The 13,246-nt window shown below is 44.2% G+C and overlaps 1 protein-coding gene across 1 annotated transcript in view; it reads right to left on the bottom strand.

Annotated features, from left to right (window-relative positions):
* LOC109419705 (uncharacterized peptidase C1-like protein F26E4.3) overlaps positions 1 to 7,054 on the bottom strand; it is a 50,818-nt gene extending 43,764 nt beyond the window's left edge. The window contains exon 1 of the mRNA XM_029853972.2: positions 6,647 to 7,054. The gene's annotated coding sequence lies outside the window, so the exon portion shown is untranslated. The remainder of the gene's footprint in view (positions 1 to 6,646) is intronic.
* Between the last annotated feature and the right edge of the window lie 6,192 nt (positions 7,055 to 13,246).

The following is a 13,246-nucleotide window of genomic DNA, read 5'->3' as shown; positions in this document are numbered from 1 at the left end:
CTGACGATTGAACGGAGTGATTATCTATTCTTAGAAAAACACTCAATACAAATAACCGAAATGTCAGGTGTATATTCGAGTCAAGTACAAGACATTGAAGACGGCCGTACAGTTGAGATCGAAACACGTATCTGTCTGAGGATGCAAATTCTTAGTTGGATTGAAAGGAGCAGTACTTAACCCGATTTTCTTTTTACTTTATGGAAACGAACATGCTGGAGGAATTCCTTAAGAAATTGTTGAAGGTATTCCTTAAGGAACACCTATATGGACTTCATAAAGAATTTCATAAAAATAATGTAGGAGGAATTCCCAAGAATACTCCTGGAGGAATTGTTTTATTAAGTCCTGAATGATTTTCATTCTGATGATGAATGAGTTTCAGAATGAACTTCCGGAGAAATCAAGAAAACAAATCCTAGGCAATTTCTGAACGATCCCGGAGGCAGTTCCAAGAGGAATTCTTGAAAGAGTTACCTAATAATCACGGAAATAGTTTCTGGCGGATTCCCGGATGAAGTTCTTGGAGTAATATTGGAAGAAGTTCCTGTAAGTAATTTACATAGGAATCCCGAAAGGAGTTCCTGGAGGAATCCCGGGAGATGTTTTAAAGGTATATTGATAGATTCTGAAGCTCTTGGCGGAAGAATACCCGAAGAAATCCCAGAAGAAACTTTGGGAGGAACCTCCGTGGAATTCCTGGAAGGAATCCTTGACGAAGTTTTAGAAGATCTTGAAAAAATCTCGGAAGGAATTTTTGAAGCATTCCACGATGAAACTATTGGAGGAATCCTGGAATAAATCCCGTGTGTAACTGGCGGAAGGATCCCAGAGGGGAGCTACAGGTGTAATCTCAGCAGAAAATCAATGAGGAATCCCAAAAGGAACTATGGAGGAAACTCGGACAAACACCTGGAGGAATCCTGTAAAGAACTTCTGGAGGATTCCCAGAAGGGAATCCTTAAGAAATATTGAAAGGAGGACTATTCAGATTTTACCTGTATAGAAATATCAGAAGAAATTCTTGAATGGTTCTCAGAGGGACCTTTTGAAGGAATCCTTAATGAACCACCGGAAGAAACACATAAAGACCTCCCTGGGAATCTTAGAAGGAATTTCTGGAGGAATTCTGCAAGAAATTTGTGGAAAAACCGCGAAAGACTTGCTGGCGAAATCCCAGATGGAGTTTCTATGCAACCCAAGAAGGACATCCACAAGAGGGTTAACCTATGAAGCTCTGCTGCAGCTCCTCCAAGTTTTTTTTTTTAGAAATTTCTTTAAAAATCCTTTCAGATATTTCCCTAAGAGTTGTTCATGCATTCTTTCTATGATACCCCCCAGGGATTTCTTCAAGAACTCCTGCTGGTATTCTTCCAGAAATTCTTGCTGTTATTTCTGCAGGACCTACACCAGTAGTTTCTACAAGAACTCATCTAGTGTTGTATTCATAGATGTCTGTAGATATTTCTGCAAAAAGTCCTAACTTCAATTATTTTCAGGAAATACTCCAGGAAATCTTCCAGGGATGCCTCTAGGGATTTCTACAAAGATTGCAGTAAACATTCTTTCAGAAACTTCTTGAGGAATTTATCTGAAGCTTCTGTCAAGGTTTTTGCAGAACCTACTAACGAGATTCCTTCAGGAATGCCTTAAGGTTTACGCCCGTAATTCTTTGGATAGATCCACCCAAGTAACATAACTATCTGAATAACAGTTTCTTAAGCTAAAGTTTGCTTAACAGTTGTTTGTTCTACTCTTGTACAGCAAAAATGTTTGTTGGGCAGGAATTCCTCCAAAACAAAAAAATCAAAGATTTCTCCAAAGATTTTACAGTGGACAGGAACAGGAAATTACAGTGGAAAAGCAGCAGAAACATAGCCAATTCGGGCAGCATGAATCAGATGTTGGTTCATTTTCATTCGTTGACAGCTCAAGCTAGAATTTACGATTTAAGCTTCCGCTTCCGCTGCCGTCTTTCTGTAGACCACAAAGGCTGTGTTATGACAAAAAGAAGAAGTAATATTCAATAGTTCTGTTCTTCTTCTTTATGGCTCTACGTCCCCACAGGAACTTGGTCTGCCTCGCTTCAATTTAGTGTTCTTAGAGCACTTCCACAGTTATTAATTGAAGGGCTTTCTTTGCCTGCCATTGCATGAATTTGTATATTGTGAGGCAAGTACAATGATACACTATGCCCAAGGAGTCGAGAAAATTTTCCCGACAGGAACGAGAATCGAACCCGCCGTCTCCGGATTGGCGATCCATAGCCTTAACCACTAGGCTAACTGGAGACCCCAATAGTTCTGTTGCAAAAAAAACAAAAAAGAAACATTCATTATGCCAAAGCACTGAGAACTCTCATTTTTTTTTCCTTTTTCACAGTACAGACCCTCCTCACCTCTCTCCGTAACCCCACACTCGCTGTTACTGTCTCTGACGAGCTCAGAACAATTTACATTAAAAAAATGATTTAAAAAATGTTTCGATTTCGTCAGCCCAAAATGTTACCAGGGGCTGACAAAAACGGATCCTTACTGTACTACACAGTGCACCACTTCCGATATTAGGTCAGACTCATCGAATTAGCATAAAATCCATTTCCGTTAGTCAAAAACTCAAATTTTCAATTAAATTGACGTATTTGCACCGGAAACACGCTCGGTAAGCTATTCTGAAGTAAATCCGAGGTATTCTTGGTTTTCTGTTTGAATCTTTCGTCAAGTTTTTACATGAATGTCTAATAATATGGGAGCTTTAACTACGAGATAATTAAACACAAAGTTTCATAAGATTTCTGTTCTGTTTTTTGCCTTTCTCGTACACCAAGGTGTACCGAAAGGCTATATGTTTACTCCAAAAACGAAAATTTGATAGAGCCTCCGGAGGGGTCAAGTCTTATATACCAATCGACTCAGCTCGACGAATTGAGGTGATGTCTGTGTGTGTGTGTGTATGTGTGTGTACAAAAAAACTCACATCACTTTTTGGCAGTAAACCTCATCCGATTTCAATGACCGACGGTTCATTCGACGCGGAATCTGGTCCCATTGTTTCCTATTGAAAATGGTTAGGATCGGTTCAGCCGTTCCGGAGATATGGCCATTTAGGTGTTCCGGAACGGTACCCCAGGAAGGGACCAGATATGAAAATGCATCAAACCTATGCATGCGACACATTAAACCACAGCATTTTCGATAACCTAATGAGCGGTAAGCAGAAAAATAGTCTAAGACCATATCTGAACCGGTAGTGTTCCGGAACCGGTTCCGGGTGTCCCGCCGGAAGTGGCAAATATCAAAGTGAACCAAACCCATGCATGAGACACATCAAACCACGGCATTTTCGATAACCTGATGAGCGGTAAGCAGGAAAATAGTCTTAGACCATATCTGAACCGGTAGTGTTCCCGAACCGGTTCTGGGCGTCCCACTGAAAGTGGCCAAACATACAATTGTACCAAACCCATGCAAGCGACACTTCAAACCTCGGCATTTTAGATGACCTGATGGACAATGAGCAGGAAAATCATCTCAGACCATATCTGAACCGGTAGTGTTCCAGAACCGGTTCTAGTCGTCCCGCTGAAAGTGGCCAAATATACAAGTGAACCAAACCCATGCATGCGACACATCAAACCACGGCATTTTCGATTAACTGATGGATAATGAGCAGGAAAATCATCTCAGACCATATCTGAACCGGTAGTGTTCCAGAACCGGTTCTAGGTGTCCCGCTGGAAGTGGTCAAATATACAATTGAACCAAACCCATACATGCGACACATCAAACCACGGCATTTTCGATGACCTGATGGACAATGAGCAGGAAAACCATATCAGATCATATCTGAACCAGTAGTGTTCCGGAACCCGTTCCGGGGTTCCCGCCGAAGTGGTTAAATCTGAAAGAGAAAGAAACCCGTACATGCGTCACATCAAATAGCGGCTTTTTAGATTACCTAATGAACGGTCAGCAAGTGTTTCGGAATCGGTTTTGAGTGGCCGGAAGAGGCCAAATGTAAAAGTGAACCAAATCTAGGCATGTGACACATCAAATCGTGGCTTTTGCGATAACCTGATGAACAGTTAGCTAGAAAATAGCCTTACGTCACTGGTAGTGGTCCGGAATTGGTTCAGAGAGTCACGTCGAAATTGTCAAACCCTGCATGTGGCACCTTCAATTTGCAGCGTTTTTGGTTAACCGATGAGCAGTTAACAAGACAATAATGTTAGACCATATTTGGTTCAGCCGGTAGTTACCCGGAATTAGATCCGGGTAGTAAAATGTAAAATTTAACCAAACCCATGGATGCGGTACATCAAATCACGACCAGTCTTGTAAACATTCGACACTTTTTACTACCTTCATTTCGTTGCCGCAGTCGGGTGTCAGTCGGCTTTGTTACATTCGTGCGCTATCGTTACCTCTTACCTACACACAACACGAGCAATAGAACGAAGACTGATCACGACTTATCGACAACCTGATGGAAAAATAGGGTCAGACCACATTAGATTCACGGTAGTGTTGCGGGTTCAGCTGTGGCTTCGAAAGTGGTTAGAAGTAAAAGTGAAGCAAACCCATTCATGCGATATATCAAATCGCGGTGATTAGGTAAAGGTGAATAAATAGCAATAAAATATTCTCAGACCATAATTGGGACAACCGGTAGTGTCATGGTCCATGACTCATGGAATCAGATCCGGCTATCCCACCGGAAATTACCAAGTATAAAAATGAACCAAACCCATACATACGACACATCAGATCGCAGATTTTTTGATAATCTAATGAACGGTTAGCAAGAAAATAGCCTTAGATCACATTAGAGACTAGCTGTTGTGTAGCAGAACCAACGTTCATGTGAAAAATTAAATCGTGGCTTTGTTTAATGGCCTGATAAACATTAGGTATGAACAACAGTGACGAATAGGTCTAAGTTCTCATATATGAGAACAAAATATAGACAAAACTAAAGCGATCTCATCAAATCGTACCATTTCAGATTCCTAAGGTGTAAAGTTATAGCGTAAACAGAAGATGGTGGCTGTTTTAAGGAATTTTGAGCTCTAAAACTATGTAAAATAAGTGTATTTGGTATGGGAAATTTGTTTGGAGTCCACCAGAGTATCCAAAATAGCGGTCCAAAGTCCAAGATAATGGCTCAGTATTCAAGTTAGTGCCTATTTTATAGGATTTTCAATTCTTGCATTATGGGCATATTTTGTATGAAAATATGTCCAGAATTCAAAATTTGTAATCAGAAAACCCAAGCTGTGCGCTATTTCACAAGGTCTGCAATATGACTATAGTTTGAATGGGAAAGAATGCCGGTCTTCGTCCAAAAATGGTAACCAGAAAATCATAAACGACATGCCAAAATTCAATACGGCGACTATTTTATGTAATTTTAGGTGCAGAGTCCAAAAATGAATACCAGAACATCCAAGATGGTGTCTCAATGTGCAAGATGGCGGTTAGTTTAGTTGGGGTAGATATCCGGAGTCATAAAATGATGACTTGTTTGGTTTGAGTTTTGGATCGTTGTCTTATATTTTCTGAATATTGGATGTTATGCTAATATAAAATGTATCCATATTGAGTAGATTTAGCAAGCAGTTTTCATTTTGTATTTATGTCAATGTCATCAACATGTCGCTCGAGTTTTGTTGAAAGGATATTTTAAAGCACGAGAAAGGCACCATCACCGCTAGGTGGATTAAATAGGGTTTTTTGTTTCAATACTTGATCCAGGAAATGTTAAGCAAAATGTTTAGCACACAAAATTTCACTAGACAGCCTTCTTTTTAGATTTTTTTTCCATGGAATTTTATTTCAAAATTCATCAGGTTTTCTAAGAAACCCTTCCTCGAAAATGTTGTACCTGACTTCACCAAGAATTCAATCAAAAATAAAAAAAAAAGTTTGCACAAAATATATGAGAAAATCCGCTTTCCATCATGTTTTTCACAGGTTGTCATGAACTTCTATAGCATTTTTACTGGAATTCACATCATGGATTTGTCTTTCAAATACACCGATATACATATTACGTTGAAACCTTCAGAACTCTAGTTTCACGTTCTTTAGATAAATTGCACAAGTACAAACAATTGTAACTTGTTTATTGAGTAGTCTTTTATGTTACTTAAAATTTGTTGACATGTTCTTTGCGAATTTGAAAATGTTATGAAATACTATTCAGATAGTCATTGTCTTCACTTATGGCATTAATGTGAATCACTGTACATTGGCTATAGAAGACTTCACTGCAGATACATATATCACAAGTAACACGAGCCGTAATTCCAACAACGCAGATTTACCAGATACGTTTGTTTGCGCCACTATAGAAAACAAAATAAACACTTCCTCTATCTAACCGCACAGTCCAACTGCAGTGTCACCCAGCAGATAAGAAATCTAATCTAGTTTATCCACGGTAGAAAACAATTCGCACCGAAACAGCCCTTTGTTCACGCATGCAAAATCCGTACCACGCTGCTCACTCCTCAAATAAGCAAACATATTTGCTCAAGTGTTCCACCACTTTTGCGTTTGAAACTTTCCGAGAATGGCACCGTCCTCCCAAAATTGTGTCACCGAAGTCTTCCAAATCTTCACACTTCAAACAAAACCTCATTTACCTTTGGTTTTTTCTACACAACTTGTTCTTCTTCACCGCTTCGCACAAAACAAAATTCACCGTCGTGACACGTCGTGCACCAGCTTCCGTCACTCTCACTTTCTTCACGCAACCGCGGTGCGGCGCAGCAGTGTCCCCCTTTAAATCAACCGAAACGCACTAATTTCACGAACTTGTCACGATCGCAACGAACCGCACGCACGCGTGTGCCACTTGCACTGCAGCACGACGACCGACGACCAGCACTAGTAGAGCACCACTAAACGATTCGAACCGTTTGTCGTTTTGTTCTAAGTTTTTCGAAAATTCGCTCACTATTACTTCCCGAGTTCTAAGCGCGCTCGTTGCTCTGCGCTGCTGGCTGCATCCACTCTGGTTGCCGTTTCGAAGTCGACTGCACGACAACGGTAAGATCAGCGAACCGCGAGACTTTCGCACTCGCCGAACTGACGGACGGGCGGACGGCAAACGGATTGACGCGACGGCGGTGGCGTTGATGACTAACGACCGTTGAAGTAGCGACGTCGCGCGCGGTGTGTCAGCTCTGCTCGCAAGAACCAGAGCGCGCGGCGGTGGTGATGACGATGATAACAAACAACACTCTCGTTCGTAGGGGTTGGAAGCGCTAAGGATGCGAATTCTTGCACGCGGGTGGGTTTGGATCAGATTAGGCGTGTCAATTGAAATGTTTTGAATATGATGGAATTTGGCGTTGGAGATTGGGGGAGGCTTTTCGGGGACTAGTTCCAATGACGCATTCGGATTATTATAGAATGACGTGTCATAGAAGGATTCTTAGATTGAAACATCTATAACTGTTGAATGCAATACCTATGACATATTTTTCTCCTTCTCTAAGCAATGGGGGAATAATCTGCTCAACAGACACCTGAACAGAGATGTCCAGGTAGTGTAAGGCTGGTGACCACCTTTTACAGGCAAAGTAGAAGACAGGATCGCACCACTGACTCACTAAACATATTCCTATTACCGCCCTACGTCTCTCCGTAACCACCAAGCAGGAATTGCTTCAGAAAGGGGCTAGTGCACATCACACCTTCAAGGTTAGCTGTGTTGCCTGCTGCAACGAACATCGATGACTCCCTTTGGAGAGTCCAGCAAGGTAGCATGCTGGCGCTTTGTCAGTTTCCCGAGTGGTCTTTATCACTCCCACTCCTCGGAAGGCAAGCAGGGTCGACACCACGCCTGTTTCCAACTGCACAGCAAGTATCAAAAATTAATACAACGATTTGACCTTCCAGCAAGTACGGCCCTATCAGCCAGCACACCGAAGGAAGTGCCGAAATGGGGCCTTCACCTGTCCGAACTTGCCGGGACCCCTTTCCAACCGCGGGCTCAGATCCAACTCAGCATACCGAGGCCACGACAGTAACGCTACCAGGACTTGCTCTCCGCGGCCCTTTAATCGCCGTAAGGGTTGATTTCGACCGCAGGGCACCGGAATGATCTACGAAGCCGAATCCAAGCCTCTGGACCACCTCTTGTACCGCATCCAAACTAGCCATTCTCCTACTCCATGCGCCACCTACTCTGTAGCTCCAAGACGATATGGGTGATAGCCGTTAAAACGGCACACCAGCCAAACTCATCCCTACACATCCTCTGGAGTTGTGTCCTCCGCTTCTCCGCATGTGGCAAGCATTCGGTCACGCTTTGTGCGCGGGCACACGAACAAAACGTGTTCCGCCGTTTCCGCTAAACCAGCACAAACAGGGCACTCGAGAGAACCCGCATTCCCGAAAAAGGTGGAGATACTGTCGGAAGCAGCCATGGCCCGAAAGGACTTGAATCAGGTGGACTGTTACTTCCCCATGGCGCCTGTCAACCCAACTACCAACCCTTGGGATCCACCTGTGGGTCCACCTTTCTTTGGTGGAACTGTCCCACGCGCGCTGCCATTTGACCATGGAGGTCAACCTGACAGTCCTGCATATGCCTCTTAATCCGCGCATTGCGAAACACTCTGTCCTCTCCGATTAGGATATCGATCAGCACTATGCCAGTGATGATACAGAGCGCATTGTGTGACACGGTACAGTACGCGCTCGCAACCCTATAAGTACTTTCCAGCTTACCACGGTAGCTTTCAGTACTTAGCGCCGTGCCCCACGCCGGGTTGTCGTTCCTTAGTATGAACGAGGCGACACTAACTATATGCTTGCGCTTGCTGACATACACCGCAGAGCTATTGAACATAATCCGGGACAGTGCCTCTATAGCTGTGGATTGTGGAGGCTTTCTTGCAGGCGTAATCAACGTGACTATCTAAGGTAAGCTTATCGTCGATCATCACCCCCAAGTATTCGAAGAAGCGCTTCGAAGTGATAGTACAATCGCCTAAGCTGATCACCGCTTGCTGCTCTGACTGCCGGTTGTTCACAACCACCTCCTCAGTTTTGTGGCGAGCCAATTCCAGTTTCCTGGAGCTCCTGCACAACTGCGATTGAGTTGACAGCAGTCAATTGCACCTTAGACCTCCAGCGTAATGTCGTAAGCAAGACCGTCGATTGCCACTGCCACCGGGAACTTCAACCTCAACAACTCGTCGTACATGGCATCCCATAACACCGGACATAGCGTGGAACCTTGCGGGACTCCTGAGGTAATGTGAACGCACTTCTGACCCACCTCCGTGTCGTAAACTAGTACTCGATTCTGAAAGTAACTTTCGAGAATCTGGTACAGATACCCCGGTATCCCCAGACGCAAGAGCGCATCGGCAATAGCAGACCAGCTGGCGCTATTAAACGCATTCCTCACATCCAGAGTCACTACCGCACAGAAACGAATTCTCCTCCTCTTAGGCTGGAGTACTTTCCCGGCGGTTTTTGTAACCGACAAGATAGCGTCTACGGTGGGCCTCTCCTTCCGGAAGCCGTACTGGTTACTCGAAAGACCATTTTCGTACTCGGTGAACCTCAACATTCTATTGAGGATGATCTTTTCGAGCACCTTCCCCGCCGTGTCTATCAAGCATATTGGTCTATATGCCGACGGGTCTCCGGGTGGTTTCCCCGCCTTTGGCAACAGTACCAGGCTCTGCCTCTTCTAAGCTTCTGGGAAAACTACCTCGTCCAGGCATTTCTGCATAGCAGACCTGAACATCTCGGGAGCCTCTGCAATAGCTAATTTTAAGGCTAGGCTTGGAACTCCGTCCGGACCTGGGGCCTTACCTACGCTAAGGGACTTGGCTAACCCCGCAAGTTCCACATTGGTGACCCTCCCCTCATCACCCCCCCCCCCCCCCCTCCCCGCTTGTACCTAGCTGTTCTACGAAAGGAGGCCAAGTACTAGGATCATGACTAAGGTGGCCCACACTTAGGCCGTTAGGGGCTGTTCATAAACCACGTAGACCAAAATTTGGCAATCTCAGACCCCCCCCTCCCCCCTCGTAGACTTTTGTCCATACAAAAATTTTGAAATTTGTATGGAGCGTAGACTTTGGCCAGACCCCCCCCTCCCCCCAAAAAGTCTACGTGGTTTATGAACGGCCCCTTACAAATATTTATTTCACTTTTTGTCCCACCACTCTATGGCTGGTCGAGGGGGGGGGGGATAAAAATAATAAAGCATTTAATCTAAAAAATATTAAAAACTCATCGGATTTGTTAAAGAATTTTAAGCAAAACCCGATATTTTGATAAATATTTTTCAGCTGCCCCCTCAAAATTCAAAATCCAGCCAAAAATTGTTGGAGGGGGGGGGGACAAAAAGTCAAAATAAAATTTGTATCAGCCTTATATGAAAAACAAAAATTTCGAAAAATGCCAAGTCTTACCTCCTAAATCAGATGTTTTGGACTCCCAGAAGCTACATTCAAAATTTGAGCAAAATCAATTAAGCCTAGGGGGGCGCTCAAAACGATTGAAGTTTGTATGGGAAAACTTGGCGAAATGTATGCAGAAATTTTAAGTTTTCGAATTTGGCCGCTAGGTGGCGCTGTAAGCGTTCAGTTATCAAACCCTTTGGTATTATATGCCAAACAACTTTGTCGAAGACCGCAAAGTGATCCAACGTCTGTGGAAAAAGTTATACCCTAGGTAAAGTGAGGATAAACTTAATTGTTATTTTTCCAATACATGTAAAGGAATAATATCAATAATGAAATCTCAATACTTTGCCTCATTTTGCCTAGGGTACAACTTTTTTCACAGCCCTCGGATCACTTCGCGGTCTTCGACGAAGTTCTTTGGCATATAGTCACCTACAAAAATACTAAGGGGTTTATTTATTGAACGCTTACAGCGCCACCTAGCGGTAAAATTCGAAAACTTAAAATTTCTGCATACATTTGGCCAAGTTTTCCCATACAAACTTCAAGCGTTTTGAGCGCCCCCTTAGGCTCAACCGATTTTGCTCAAATTTTGAACGTTGCTTCTGGGAGTCCAAAACAACTGATTTAATAGGTAAGACTTGGCATTTTTTGAAATTTTTGTTTTTCATATAAGTGTGGGCCACCCTAATCATGACGCGGAAAAAGCCTCTCGATGATCCCCTCAAACATCTCCGGAAATTGCTCTGAAAGAGCTATTACATCTCTTGTCGTTGTCATCACGATCCTGTGAGCACCATCCCACGGATTCACATTGGCCTTTTTGCTTACCCCCCGGTCCGACTAAAGGTACTCTTAGTACCGACATTAGCCAGGTCGACATCTAGTTTGGCCAGCGTTTCTTCTGAAGGCCGGACACCTTGGACCTCCCGTTGGATGCCTGTTTTTCACGGATTTCCCGGTATAGATTAGACAAATGGGTGGACGTTCAGCCTTGTACCTTATGGCCTTCGGTGCCTTATGGCCTCTCTATTTTAACGGACTTTTTTTGCGTCTGCCACAGGTAGCTGAACCAAAGATATCTGTGTCCCTGCCGGCCCCTTTCGTAGCCTAACCTGCACCTCGCACTGTTGCCGCAATGCCGTAATGAGCTCTTCCACGTCGGTGTCTAGGTGTTCCACCTTTAAAGTCGCATCTTGTGTGAGAGCCCTCACCTCTACCACTTCGCTAAGGACCTTTTCCTTTAAACTTTTGTAGATGGTGGCCTTGCACTCCTTATCGCGTTTCAGCTCCAGGATCATCTCGCCCGTACGAGTACGTCTGAAATTGCGCACGTCGGCTAGATCCACAAGCTTGACGTCGCTCCGCATCGCCTTCTAGACGTCCGAGTACTTCGACTGTTCGGTCTTGATGACGAGCGCGTCGCCTTTTTTTTTATTCTTAACATTTATTTAATAGGCTCATGCGCACTAGGCATAACGGAGCCGATTTTACGTATTTGATTACATTTTTTAATCAAGTGTACAACGCTGTCTTATTAATTCATCTATCCGTCTACCCTCCTCCTCGATGTACTGTTTTCGAAGATCGGGGTCGTCGATGTGCGAATATGATCTACGTCGGTACCGCACTGGTGCGGGATAGGGTGAAACATCATGATCAGCTACGTTGCCATCGCTTTCGCTAGATATAGAAACAGGTGCTGGTGGTGGACGTTTGGATGCGCTTGTGTTAGCCGAGTCCGAATCGACTGATCGTTGCCGCTTTGGCTCCTGTTTCTTGTTGACTTGTTTTATTGTTTTGCCTTTACCGCCGGTCTTCGGCTTAGAGAGAGAAGGCCATTGTTTTTCGGCAAGCGTTGATGGAATTTGTGTCTCGTTCGATTTATTAGATTGCACTGGCTGTTTCTTCGTCGTGGATGCTGCCGCTTCAGAGCATCGCAGCTTTGGGTGGTCTTGACCACCACAATTGCGACAAGTGCGGGTTTGCGAAGTGTATGAAACAAATGTTGTTTCATCGGATACTGTGATGTACGATGGGATGGGTTGGGTTAGCTGCATACGTACCACACGTACCCCGTTGCTTAGACCCGGAAAGTAGCTTCTCCACACGTCGTTACGTATGGAGATTACTTCTCCATACTGCTGCATGTGGGTAAAAATCGTGTGGTTTTCGATCTCCTCTGGAAGGTCATGCAGACGAACGTCAACGGCGCAGCTATCGACGTAAATCGGTACTGGAATTGGAAGTCTCTTTCCTTCACAATTCATGAAGTGCTTTAGATGGTACTTCGAGGCTATCCTGACTGCTTCTTCTTCACTTTTCATGGTCATATAGATGACATGCCGTACTATGTGAGGTTGGATGGCTTTTACTAGTGACATATCCAACTCCAACTCACAATCTAGGAACTGTTTTACATCAGCGATGCTAGGCCGCTTCGAAAGAATAGATGTGGCAAGCACTACACAATTTTTCCTTGTAACCGGCATAGTGGTTAAGCAAAATAAAAGAAACCGAACGCGTGCTGTTTCGCTGAAAGATGGATAGCAACTGCGCGCGTCGCCTTTCACGCGCTTGGGACCTACTCTTTTACGCATTGGTTAGGCGTTCCTCTCTACTTCTACTTGCGGTTCCATCTTCTTCTTCTTCCGCTCTACTTTCGTCCAAGGAGGGTTCCTCCCCTTGGTTCACCCCACGCTGTGGCTGCTGAGGGCCTACCAACCAACGGTCGCAACTCCTTGTTCCCATCCTTCTGGGGCGGGCCAGTCTTTTCAGGCCCACCCTTCTCAGCTTTTCAGGACACCT

Source organism: Aedes albopictus, chromosome 2 (genome assembly GCF_035046485.1).
Source record: "Aedes albopictus strain Foshan chromosome 2, AalbF5, whole genome shotgun sequence".
In the NCBI taxonomy this organism is placed as follows: Eukaryota; Metazoa; Arthropoda; class Insecta; order Diptera; family Culicidae; genus Aedes; species Aedes albopictus.
This window is presented reverse-complemented; position numbering and strand designations above follow the sequence as displayed.